This window comes from Bos indicus x Bos taurus, chromosome X (assembly GCF_003369695.1).
Source record: "Bos indicus x Bos taurus breed Angus x Brahman F1 hybrid chromosome X, Bos_hybrid_MaternalHap_v2.0, whole genome shotgun sequence".
Taxonomy (NCBI): domain Eukaryota; kingdom Metazoa; phylum Chordata; class Mammalia; order Artiodactyla; family Bovidae; genus Bos; species Bos indicus x Bos taurus.
In genome coordinates, this window is record NC_040105.1 from 33,972,658 (window position 1) to 33,985,091 (window position 12,434).

At 40.9% G+C, this 12,434-nt stretch overlaps 1 pseudogene; it reads right to left on the reverse strand.

Annotated features, from left to right (window-relative positions):
- Window positions 1–3,966: 3,966 nt before the first annotated feature.
- Window positions 3,967–4,512, reverse strand: LOC113888009 (annotated as a pseudogene).
- Window positions 4,513–12,434: the final 7,922 nt, after the last annotated feature.

The following is a 12,434-nucleotide window of genomic DNA, read 5'->3' on the forward strand; positions in this document are numbered from 1 at the left end:
AGATGTGATTAACTTTTAAATCAGTAGACTTTGAGTAAAGCAGATTATCCCTCCATAGTGTGCTTGGACATTGTCCAGTCAGTTGAAGGCCTTAAGAACAGAGACTGAAGTCTTTCTATGAAGAAAGAACTATGCCTCCAGACTGCAATATAGAAATTCTGTCTGAGTTTCTAGCTTTCAGACTCAAGACTGCAACATAAACATTTACCTTAATTTCCAAGCTGCTAACCTACCCTGCAGATTTCCAACTTCCAGGCCCCACAATCACATAAACCGAAGTTAATAGCCAATTCCCTAAAAGAAATCAATCCCCCTCTACATATACCTGTTGACGCTTGGACAACATGGGGTTAGGGCACAGTTAAAAATTGCATAATCGATTTCTGCATCTGCAAATTCAACCAACCATGAATCATGTAGCACTGTAGGATTCACTGAAAAATGTCCATGCATAAGTGGCCCCACACAGTTCAAACCTATATTGTTCAAGGGTCAACTGCATTACTATATTTTACCCTATATTATATAATATCCTATTATATATCCTATCCAATCCAATCCAGTATAACATAATATAAATACCCTATTAGGTCTATTTCTCTGGAGAACCCTAACGAATACAGGTCCATTCTGAGCATATTTCTACCAGTAACACCATAACCATCTTTTCTCATAATGAAATACACTGCAGCTATTTTACCATCACTACACCGAATGACATATTTTTTTAGGAAGGTATGGAATTCCAGTTGACCAATTTCAAAACCTAAATGATGCTGTGAAAGTGCTACACTCAACATGCCAGCAAATTTGGAAAACTCAGCAGTGGCCACAGGACTGGAAAAGGTCAGTTTTCAATCTAATCCCTAAGAAAGGCAATGCCAAAGAATGCTCAAACTACTGCACAATTGCACTCATCTCATACGCTAACAAAGTAATGCTCAAAATTCTCCAAGCCAGGCTTCAGCAATACGTCAACTGTGAAATTCCAGATGTTCAAGCTGGTTTTAGAAAAGGCAGAGGAACCAGAGATCAAATTGCCAACATCCACTGGATCATGGAAAAAGCAAGAGTGTTCCAGAAAAACATCTATTTCTGCTTTATTGACTATGCCAAAGCCTTTGACTGTGTGGATCACAATCAACTGTGGAAAATTATGAAAGAGATGGGAATAACAGACCACCTGAACTGTCTCCTGAGAAATCTGTATGCAGGTCAGGAAGCAACAGTTAGAACTGAACATGGAAAAACAGACTGGTTCCAAATAGGAAAAGGAGTACATCAAGGCTGTATATTGTCACCATGCTTATTTAACTTCTATGTAGAGTACATCATGAGAAACGCTGGGCTGGAAGAAGCACAAGCTGGAATAAAGATTGCTGGGAGAAATATCAATAACCTCAGATATGCAGATGACACCAGCCTTATGGCAGAAAGTGAAGAGGAACTAAAGAGCCTCTTGATGAAGGTGAAAGAGGAGAGTGAAAAAGTTGGCTTAAAGCTCAACATTCAGAAAACTAAGATCATGGCATCTGGTCCCATCACTTCATGGCAAATAGGGGGGGAAACAGTGGACACAGTGACAGAGTTTATTTTTTGGGGCTCCAAAATCACTGCAGATGTTGACTGCAGCCATGAAATTAAAAGACGCTTACTCCTTGGAAGGAAAGTTATGACCAACATAGACAGCATATTAGAAAGCAGAGATATTACTTTGCCAACAAAGGTCTGTCTAGTCAAGGCTATGGTTTTTCCAGTAGTCATGTATGGATGTGAGAGTTGGACTATAAAGAAAGCTGAGCACAGAAGAATTGATGCTTTTGAACTGTGGTATTGGACATGACTCTTGAGAGTCCCTTGGACTGCAAGGAGATCCAACCAGTACATCCTAAGGGAAATCAGTCCTGAGTGTCCATTGGAAGGACTGATGTTGAAGCTGAAACTCCAATACTTTGGTCACCTGATGTGAAGAGCTGAGTCATTTGAAAAGACTCTGATGCAGGGAAAGATTGAAGGCGAGAGGAGAAGGGGATGACAGAGGATGAGATGGTTGGATGGCATCACTGACTCAATAGAAATGATTTTGAGTAAATTCTGGGGGTTGGTGATGGACAGGGGGGCCTGGCATGCTGCAGTCCATGGCGTGGCAAAGAGTCAGACAGGACTGAGTGACTCAACTGAACTGAACTGATGTGCTTCTGGAACAACATATGGTGGGAGCCTTTTAACGTTTTTTCCAAAGCTATTTTTTTTGGAGCACTGTTCTGTGAGGTTTAGTAGAAGAAGGCTCCCATGGTCAGAATGTTTGGGAAAACTTGAATACCTTATGCCTGTGTTATAAAGTGACAATGCATATTTTTTAGATCAATCCTAAAATTCCTAGAGTAAGCAAAAACTGAAAAAAACCCCAAACCCCAAATCCTGTTACTTTGATTCATAAAAATTTTTCACTGAACCCTTGTGAATGGTTTTGTGGCACTGCCTGATACTGAACACATTCTTTGGAAGGTTGGTCTAAGGAATTAAAATTCTGTAAATTATGAGAGAAACACTTCCAAGTGAGAAGGGATGCATGTGGTAGCAGCCTTCAGTATCTTGTATTTCCATTCAGGCATTGTTTTCATTTGATCCCTTCCACCCTTTGATCCTTTTTCTTTTCAGTAGACTTTGTGGTAAGGATGAAGAGAAAAATGTCATGTACTACCCTAGAAGAACTATTTATTCTACTGTAGATAACTACACAGAGGCTGGTAAAGGTGTGTTGATAATAAGACATATTATTAAGTTCTCTTGGTAGCAAATAAAAACTAAATCAAGTTAGGTGTATAAAACCCAAGGGCAGAAATACAGCCAGGCTCAGGAAAGGTCTCAGAAGCAGTTATATCATTTTCAGATTACATTTTCCAATGTAATCACCTAACTGCTTTTCAACAAAGGGCATTTTCTTAAGCATACATTCAGAATCTAGTCTAGACATTTAAAATGAACTCTGCTGCTGGATGGAATAAAAATGTATATACATATATACACACACAGAGACATGTATACCTATATACGTATGATACAAAGAAAAGAAAACATACATAAGTGGAAGTTGTTATTGCAACATGCATGCCAGGCACTGCTGACCATAGGAAGTCACCCCCATGTTAATGGGCAAGCCAGCTTTAACACTCATTTTTCCATAATCACTGTTGCCAAGAGTGAACTTGTCAAAGAGATTCTCTACCATTCAGACTCCCAAGTCATCCTCTCGACTCTCCATCTTGCTATTCATGTGTGTGTGTGGATAGTGCTCAGTCATGTCTGACTCATTGTGACTCCATGGACCCATTAGACTCTGTCCATGGAACTTTCCAGGCAAGAATACTGGAGTGGGTTGCCATTTCCTTCTCCAGGGCTTGCTAGTCATTCTTAACCAATAATATTTGTATACTTTAATGAATATAAACAGTTCAGATGAAACCAAAGTGAAGTGAAGTGAAGTCGCGCAGTCATGTCCAACTCTTTGCGACCCCATGGACCCCACCAAGATGAAACTGAAGACTCCATTTATTTTAACCCCTGCCCAATCCCATTCCCTTCAGTTCTTCATCAGAGGCAACTGCAATCATGATTTTCAGGCTATGCTTCTATGCTTTTACTATGCATATGCACCCACATTCACCAGGGCCCTACCTCACCCCCACCCCATCCCACCCCACACCAGTCTACCCCATATACCCACATTGTTTAAAAGGGGAAGACTGATTCTGTGTTTTCCAAGGGCCCATGTAAGGCCTTCCCTCTGTGGAGGTCCTGAGCTGCACACAGATGGGGCATGTGTGGGTGGAGAGGCTCCTGGATAACTGTTTCAAATTTAAAAGGAGAGATTTGCACACACAAATCTGAGAGCTTTATTTATGCATCAATAACTTTATTTGAAGACCTGGTAAAACTGGAAGAAAAAAAAGGTCCAGTTCAAGCTCAGTCCTCCTTGTCACCGTCGCCCAGGGTGAGCTTGTCAAAGAGGTACTCTGCCATGCTGACTTCCGGCGCCCCCATCTTAGGCAGGTTGCTAACATGGTCCCGCAGCTTCTTGATGAACTCGACCTGCTGGTCCAGGTGGCGGGTCTTCAGGAAGTGGCACAGGTGAGGGTCGTTCTTGTCAGTGGCCAGCTGGTACAGGTCGAGCAGGCTCTGGTTGACGCTCTTCTCTAGGTGCAGGGCACACTGCATGGCCAGAAGGCCGCTCTCCCAGTTAGTGCGGTCAGGCTTTCTGAGGTCTTGGAGACAGAAGCGGCCCCCGTGACGGTTCTGGAGGTGCATCAGGCTCTCGATCTGCTCCTTATGCTTGTGAGAGCAGCGCAGGAAGAAGTGGGAGAAGCGCTTCAAGGCCACGTCGTCCCTGTCGAAGTAGAAGGCCATGGACAGGTACACATAGGAGGCATAGATCTGCAGGTTGACCTGACCGTTGACGCCGGCCTCGCAGTCTGGGTGGTAGTTCTGGCACTCCTGCAAGGGAGCGGGCATCATGGCTGGCGGCTTGTGCACGGTGGGCACGAAGGCCACGGTGAAAGCGGAGGGGAAGCTGCAGCCGCGAGTCTGGCAGCGGCGGGCACGGAGGCAGCCACCGTCTCAGAGCATTCCCAGAGTGTGTGGAGACGGGATCTTCGAGGCGTTTCCAGGGTGGGCTCTGGGGTTAGGCAGTGGGCTCCGCCATGGGACTGGAAGGCAAGTCCGTTTTTGAGGGGTCGGAAGCCGGAGAGAATCCGTTGGGGTCAGAGAAGTGCGCGAGCATGGTGTTCCAGGTTCCATCCAGGCCTGGGTGAGGCAGGGAGACTACGATGAGCATCTGGCTTGTATAATTTTAAAATGTTATTCACGAATATAAGTGCAACCAGTTGGAGTTAATCAGGTGCGTGATTTCTGTGCACAACTTATTTGAATAGGGCCCTAATGTGATTGTTTTATTAAACAGTCCTCTTCTGGTATCATGGTTATATTTACTATTACAGAGTTCTTTTTGAAGGCAGCTCTCCTCAGTGACTTCAACACCCATACTGATGACACTTCTGATAGGTTCTTCATTGGGTTCTTGGACCTCATTAACTCCAGTGATCTCCACTTTTCTGTTTCTGGTCAAGTTCACACTTGTCTGACAGCGGAGTGCCACCTCCAGAGTCTTAGTGAATCTTTGCACCTCTGCAGCTTTCACTCTTTTTGACCTTCATGTTTGCTCCCTTTGTTCTCTCTCATCTCCTAATCTTTCAGCACAGTCCTAGAAACCCAGCCCTTTCACCTGACTTACCAATTTCCTTCCTCTTGGGTAAGTGCAAACTTCTCTTTTCTCTGTCAGAAAACAAAAGACTTAGATGCATTCTTAAAGAAAACACATGTGGATGTATTCATCCCCTTCAGCCTCATTTGTCCTTTCATTGCCATTCAGCAAGCATTTTTTTAACCCCTCAATTATGTTGTATGGAATTGAGAGGGTAACAGGCAGGAAGGCCAGGGGTCTCCAAATAGAGGAAATAGCCTGCAAGTGTCAGACATTTTTATCTCTCTTAAGCGGCAGGAGGAAACAAACTAGCAATATTTTTTCCTTCTCTATACAAATTTAAAGGGAGGTTTCTCTTAAAATATTGTGTTGCCATAATGACACCCGGCTTCGCCTGAAGTTAGCTATTCTCGAGTCTAGAGATAACCAATGCCTTTTTCTTATGGAAATGTTTGTCTTAAGCTATGCTAATGTACTATGCCTTTACCCCAAACTCTGTCTCCAAGTCGGTTCCGCCTCTTGGCCCAGAACCTACTTGACAAACCAGTATGGATATTGTTCCCCTAATCTATGTAAATGAAACTATTTGTATGGTGGTCTGCCCTTCTTCAAGATTCAAGTTAATCATTTTATGGCCCATCTGAATTTTAAGACATTCCTTCTTTCATTAACAGACTGCTAGTGACTATATAACATCCAGCTAAAGACTAGCAGGGGGGTACTCTTTCTGCCCCCTTCTGATGCCTATGTCAGAAGCTTTCTCTATCTCCTTTATACTTTAATAAAACTTTATTACACAAAAGCTCTGAGCGATCAAGCCTCGTCTCTGGCCCCGGATTGAATTCTTCTCCTCCGGGGGCCAAGAATCCCGGTGTATTCACGTGATTCAACAACAACCTTTCAGAATGAGCCACAGTGGTAGGAAATACCATTGATCTCAAATTGTCTTTCATTCATTCTTTCAACAAATATTTATTGATTACCTAATGTGGCCCCTGGCACTGATCTGGGATTTGGGAATGTATTAATAACAAAGAGTCTGTTCCTATGGGATTTGTATTCCAGTGAAGCAGACCAAAACAAAATAAACTGCTGTTTTTCTTTCTTTATTGTCTCAAGTAAATACATATAAGATATTATGCATGTATATGAAATTAAAAGGTCAATATATTTTCTTAGAAGTTAAGGGTGTTATAGTAGGAGACATAGACCAATCTAGGTATTTGTAATTAATTTATCTGTGCATCACATTAATTCAACAGCCATTTATATATTACAATTATGTGTCAGACACTGCTTGACTCTGGAGATACAAAGAAGAATCAAACATGATCTCTGTTCTCAAGGTACAAGATCAAGTGATGGACTGTTCTAAGTGCTCTCAGATGGCTTTAGTTTGGAGAATATAGCTGTTTTCACTTAAGGTTTTATTACAATGGCTTTGATTAACTTACCTATTGAGAGGGTTTCTATTTCTCTTAGAAAGCTCATGCTATCCTATAATCGCTTATGAAGAAGCAAAGGATCAAATATCCAATGTCACACTGTAAACCTATTTAAGCAGTTATAGAGGCATTTAATTGTTGAGTCTTTAAAGAAATAGAATAATAACAATGTCTTTTTGATAAGTTTATTTTAAAGTTAGAATCATACATTAAACATGGAAGAGAACTACATGATCAATTTCTCAGTGAAATAAAATTGTATTCTATGTTTGCTTATCATGAGCTCTTTATTGCAAAATTCAGGCTTAAAATGAAGAAGGTAAGGAAAACAACTAGGCCATTCAGGTATTACTTAAATCCCTTATGATTATGCAGTGGAAGTAACAAGTAGATTCAAGGGATTAGATCTGATAGAGTACTTGAAGAACTATGGATGGAGGTTCGTAACATTGTACAGAAGGTGGTCACCAAAACCATCCCCAGAAAAAGAAATGCAAGAAGGCAAAATGCTTGTCTGAGGAAGCCTTAAAGTAGCTGAGAAAATAAGAGAAGTGAAAGGCAAAGGAGAAAAGGAAAGATATATACCCTTCTGAATGCAGAGTTCCAAAGAATAACAAGGAGAAATAAGAAAACAAACAATACAAAGAAATAGAGGAAAACAATAGAATGGGAAAGACTAGAGATCTCTTCAAGAAAATTAGAGATACCAGATAATTTCATGTGTACATGGCTTGAACTACCTTATAAAATAGAGCTGTCTGTTAGATTATAATATTCAGGAAATAGTCAATCTGAACTGGAGTTGTGGATCAGATGATAAAATATGCAATGAGTGACAGGAACACCACTTGTATTTTTTCTGGAAATTTCTATATAGGAAAATAAAAGATACTTTCTAGAAATGTGAAAAAAAATATTAGCCTGATACTGTTCATTCTTAACCTTTTTGGGAATTTGAATAAGTGATTTGTTTTCCTTTAATCTTAAGCCTTTTATTTTAAAAAGATGATCTTGGACTATATCCTCTTGCAGATACTGTGGTCAAATGATTTTATGCCCAAGGATATCAACTCTTGGCTGTGAATCAAAATCATTTGAAGAAATTCTCAGGTCCAGGCTTAAATCCTGGCATATGTACAATTGACCCTTGAACAACTTTAGGGTTATGAGTGTGAACTCCAACACAGTCTACAATTCGGGTATGATTTTACAGTTAGCCTTTTGTATCTGTGGTTCCACATCTTCATATTCTGCTGCTGCTGCTAAGTCGCTTCAGTCATGTCCGACTCTGCGATCCCATAGATGGAAGCCAACCAGGCTCCACAATCCCTGGGATTCTCCAAGCAAGAGTACTGGAGTGGGTTGCTGTTTCCTTCTCCAATGCATGAAAGTGAAAAGTGAAAGTGAAGTTGCTCAGCCGTGTCCGATTCTTAACGACCCCATGGACTGTAGCTTACCAGGCTCCTCTGCCCATGGGATTTTCCAGGCAAGAGTACTGGAGTGCGGTGCCATTGCCTTCTCCGATCTTCATATTCAGTCAACCCCAGGTTGAGTAGTACTGTATGATAAGTGAATCCATACCCATGTTGTTCAATGATCAACTGTACTTTTAAGAAGTGCCACAAGTGATTCTGATACTCAGCCAGGATATAGAATAGTGATTCTATGATATTTATTGCAAAGGACAAAAATGGAAATCTCTAGGTCTATATATTTATTGTAACTTATCTAAATTTCATAGCTCCTAAAAAAAATGTCATTGGGTGCTCAGTTCGGTTCAGTCTCTCAGTCGTATCTGACTCTTGGCAACCCCATGGACGGCAGCACTCCAGGCCTCCCTGTCCATCACCAACCCCCGGAGTTTACTCAAACTCATGTCCATTGAGTCAGTAATGCCATCCAGCCATCTCATCCTCTGTCGTCCCCTTCTCCTACCTTCAATCTTTCCCTGCATCAGGATCTTTTCAAATAAGTCAGCTCTTCACATCAGGTGACCAATATATTGGAGTTTCAGTTTCAACATCAGTTCTTCCAATGAACATTCAGGACTGATTTCCTTTAGGATGTACTGGTTGGATCTCCTTGCCATCCAAGGGACTCTCAAGAGTCTTCTCCAACACCACAGTTCAAAAGCATCAATTCTTCTGTGCTCAGGTTTCTTTATAGTCCAACTCTTATATCCATACAGGACTACTGGAAAAACTGTAGGCTTGAATAGATGGACCTTTGTTGGCAAAGTAATCTCTGCTTTCTAATATGCTGTCTAGGTTGGTCATAACTTTCCTTCCAAGGAGTAAGCATCTTTATATTTCATGGCTGCAGTCACCATCTGCAGTGATTTTGGAGCCCCCAAAAATAAAGCCTGTCACTGTTTCCACTGTTTCTCCATCTATTTCCCATGAAGTGATGGGACCAGATGCCATGATCTTTGTTTTCTGAATGTTGAGCTTTAAGCCATTTTTTCACTCTCCACTTTCACTTTCATCAAAAGGCTCTTTAGTTCCTCTTCACTTTCTGCCATAAGGGTGGTGTCATCTGCATATCTGAGGTTATTGATATTTCTCCTGGCAATCTTGATTCTAGCTTGTGCTTCCTCCAGCCCAGCGTTTCTCATGATGTACTCTGCATATAAGTTAAATAAGCACGGTGACAATATACAGCCTTGACGTACTCCTTTTCCTATTTGGGACCAGTCTGTTGTTCCATGTCCAGTTCTAACTGTTGCTTCCTGACCTGCATACAGATTTCTCAGGAGGCAGTTCAGGTGGTCTGTTATTCCCATCTCTTTCAGAATTTTCCACAGTTTATCGTGATCCACACAGTCAAAGCCTTTGGCATAGTCAATAAAGCAGAAATAGATGTATTTCTGGAACTCTCTTCCTTTTTCGATGATCCAACGGATGTTGGCAGTTTGATATCTGGTTCCTCTACCTTTTCTAAAACCAGCTTGAACATCTGGAAGTTCACCGTTTACGTACTGTTGAAGCCTGGCTTGGAGAATTTTGAGCATTACTTTGTTAGCGTGTGAGATGAGTGCAATTGTGTGGCAGTTTGGGCATTCTTTGGCATTGCCTTTCTTAGGGATTAGAATGAAAACTGACCTTTTCCAGTCCTGTGGCCACTGCTGAGTTTTCCAGATTTGCTGGCATATCGAGTACACCACTTTCATAGCATTATCTTTTAGGATTTGAAATCTCTCAACTGGAATTCCATCACCTCCACTAGCTTGGTTTGAAGTGATGCTTCATAAGGCCCACTTGACTTCACATTCCAGGATATCTGGCTCTAGGTGAGTATTCACACGATCATGATTATCTGACTCATGAAGATCTTTAGTTCTTCTGTGTATTCTTGCCACCTCTTCTTAATATCTTCTGCTTCTGTTAGGTCCATACCATTTCTGTCTTTTATTGAGCTCATCTTTGCATGAAATGTTCCCTTGGTATCTCTAATTTTCCTGAATAGATCTCTAGTCTTTCCCATTCTATTGTTTTCCTCTATTTCTTTGCATTGATTGCTGAGGAAGACTTTCTTATCTCTCCTTGCTTTTCTTTGGAACTCTGCATTCAAATAGGTATATCTTTCTTTTTCTCCTTTGCTTTTCACTTCTCTTCTTTTCACAGCTATTTGTAAGGCCTCCCCATACAGCCATTTTTTTGCATTTCTTTTCCATGGGGATGGTCTTGATCCCTGTCTCCTGTACAATGTCACAAACCTCCATCCCTAGTTCATCAGGCACTCTATCAGATCTAGTCCCTTAAATCTATTTCTCACTTCCACTGTATAATCATTAAGGATTTGATTTAGGTCATACCTGAATGGTCTAGTGCTTTTCCCTACTTTCTTAAATTTAAGTCTGAATCTGGCAATAAGGAGTTCATATATGAGCAATGGTCATCTCCTGGTCTTGTTTTTGCTGACTGTATAGAGCTTCTCCATCTTTGGCTGCAAAGAGTATAATCAGTCTGATTTCAGTGTTGACCATCTGGTGATGTCCATGTGTAGTCTTCTCCTGTGTTGTTGGAAGAGGGTGTTTGCTATGACCAGTGCATTCTCTTGGCAGAACTCTATTAGCCTTTGCCCTGCTTCATTCTGTACTCCAAGGCCAAATTTGCCTGTTATTCCAGGTGTTTCTTGACTTCCTACTTTTGCATTCCAGCCCCCTGTAGTGAAAAGGACATCTTTTTTGGGTGGTAATTCTAGAAGATCTTATAGGTCTTCATAGAACCGTTCAGCTTCAGCTTCTTCAGCATTACTGGTCAGGGCATAGATTTGGATTACTGTGATATTGAATGGTTTGCCTTGGAAACGAACAGAGATCATTCTGTCGTTTTTGAGATTGCATCCAAGTACTGCATTTTGGACTCTTTTGTGGACTATGATGGCTACTCCATTTCTTCTAAGGGATTCTTGCCCACAGTAGTAGATATATTGGTCATCTGAGTTAAATTCACTCATTCCAGTCCATTTGAGTTTGCTGATTCCTAAAATGTCGACGTTCACTCTTGCCATCCCCTGTTTGACCACTTCCATTTTGCCTTGATTCATGGACCTAACATTCCAGGTTCCTATGCAATACTGCTCTTTACAGCATTTGACCTTGCTTCTATCACCAGTCACATCCACAACTGTATGTTGTTCTTGCTTTGGCTCCATTTCTTCATTCTTTCTGGAATTATTTCTCCACTAATATCCAGTAGCATATTGGGCACTTACCGACCTGGGAAGTTCATCTTTCAGTGTCCTATCTTTTTGCCTTTTCATACTGTTCATGGGGTTCTCAAGGCAGGAATACTGAAGTGGTTTGCCATTCCCTTCTCCAGTGGACCACATTTTGTCAAAACTCTCCACCATGACCTGTCCGTCTCGGGGGCCCTACACGGCATGGCTCATAGTTTCACTGAGTTAGACAAAGCTGTGATCCATGTGATTAGATTGGTTAGTTTTCTTAGTTACCAGAAGCACATACCTGGAAACTAAACCTCATTCACGTTAACTTAGAGGTCATTATGAGAAACTGGAACGTTTGCTGAGAAGGTTCCAGGACATTAAGTTTTAGGACAGTAAGTGTAATGCATGGCCCTCACCATGAGAGTGGGTAGATATCACACACATCCATTTTGTTTCTTGATAGGCAACTCCTATCAGGAAATGGAAATAGAAAATTGAGATTCTAATTTCCATTTCTAAATAAATGGCTTCTGGGAATGATGACATTGATATTTCTCCAGCACTTCTATTAAAGTCATGAGAAAGTCCAAGGCTACCAAGTAGCTTATAGTCTTCCCCTTCCTCTACCTATGTATTCATCTCACCAGCAGCAGAATTATTCATTTATTTTCTAAACTATATAGGCCAATTTTGGTCAATAATACATTTTTTGGTCAAAATAAGTCTGTGCCTGCATCTGAAAATAAGATGATGGTTCCTCTCACCAAAGCATGCTGACATTTCTCATAATTCAGACATTTAAGCATAAAAAAGAAAAAATAATAATAAGGCATACATGCTACAAAGCATTTTATTAATAAATTATAGGATTGTTAAATAAATATATAACAAGCACTGTGCTTAATATGTAGCATTTTTTCTTCCAATAGAGGTGATCAACATTATCGACATCATTATTTGATTTTTGAATGAGCATCTTATTGCAATGCATTCTCTTCAGGTTCAATAGAGGACTTATCAAGTTTCTCTCTAGTACAAAAATACATGATACTATTTTA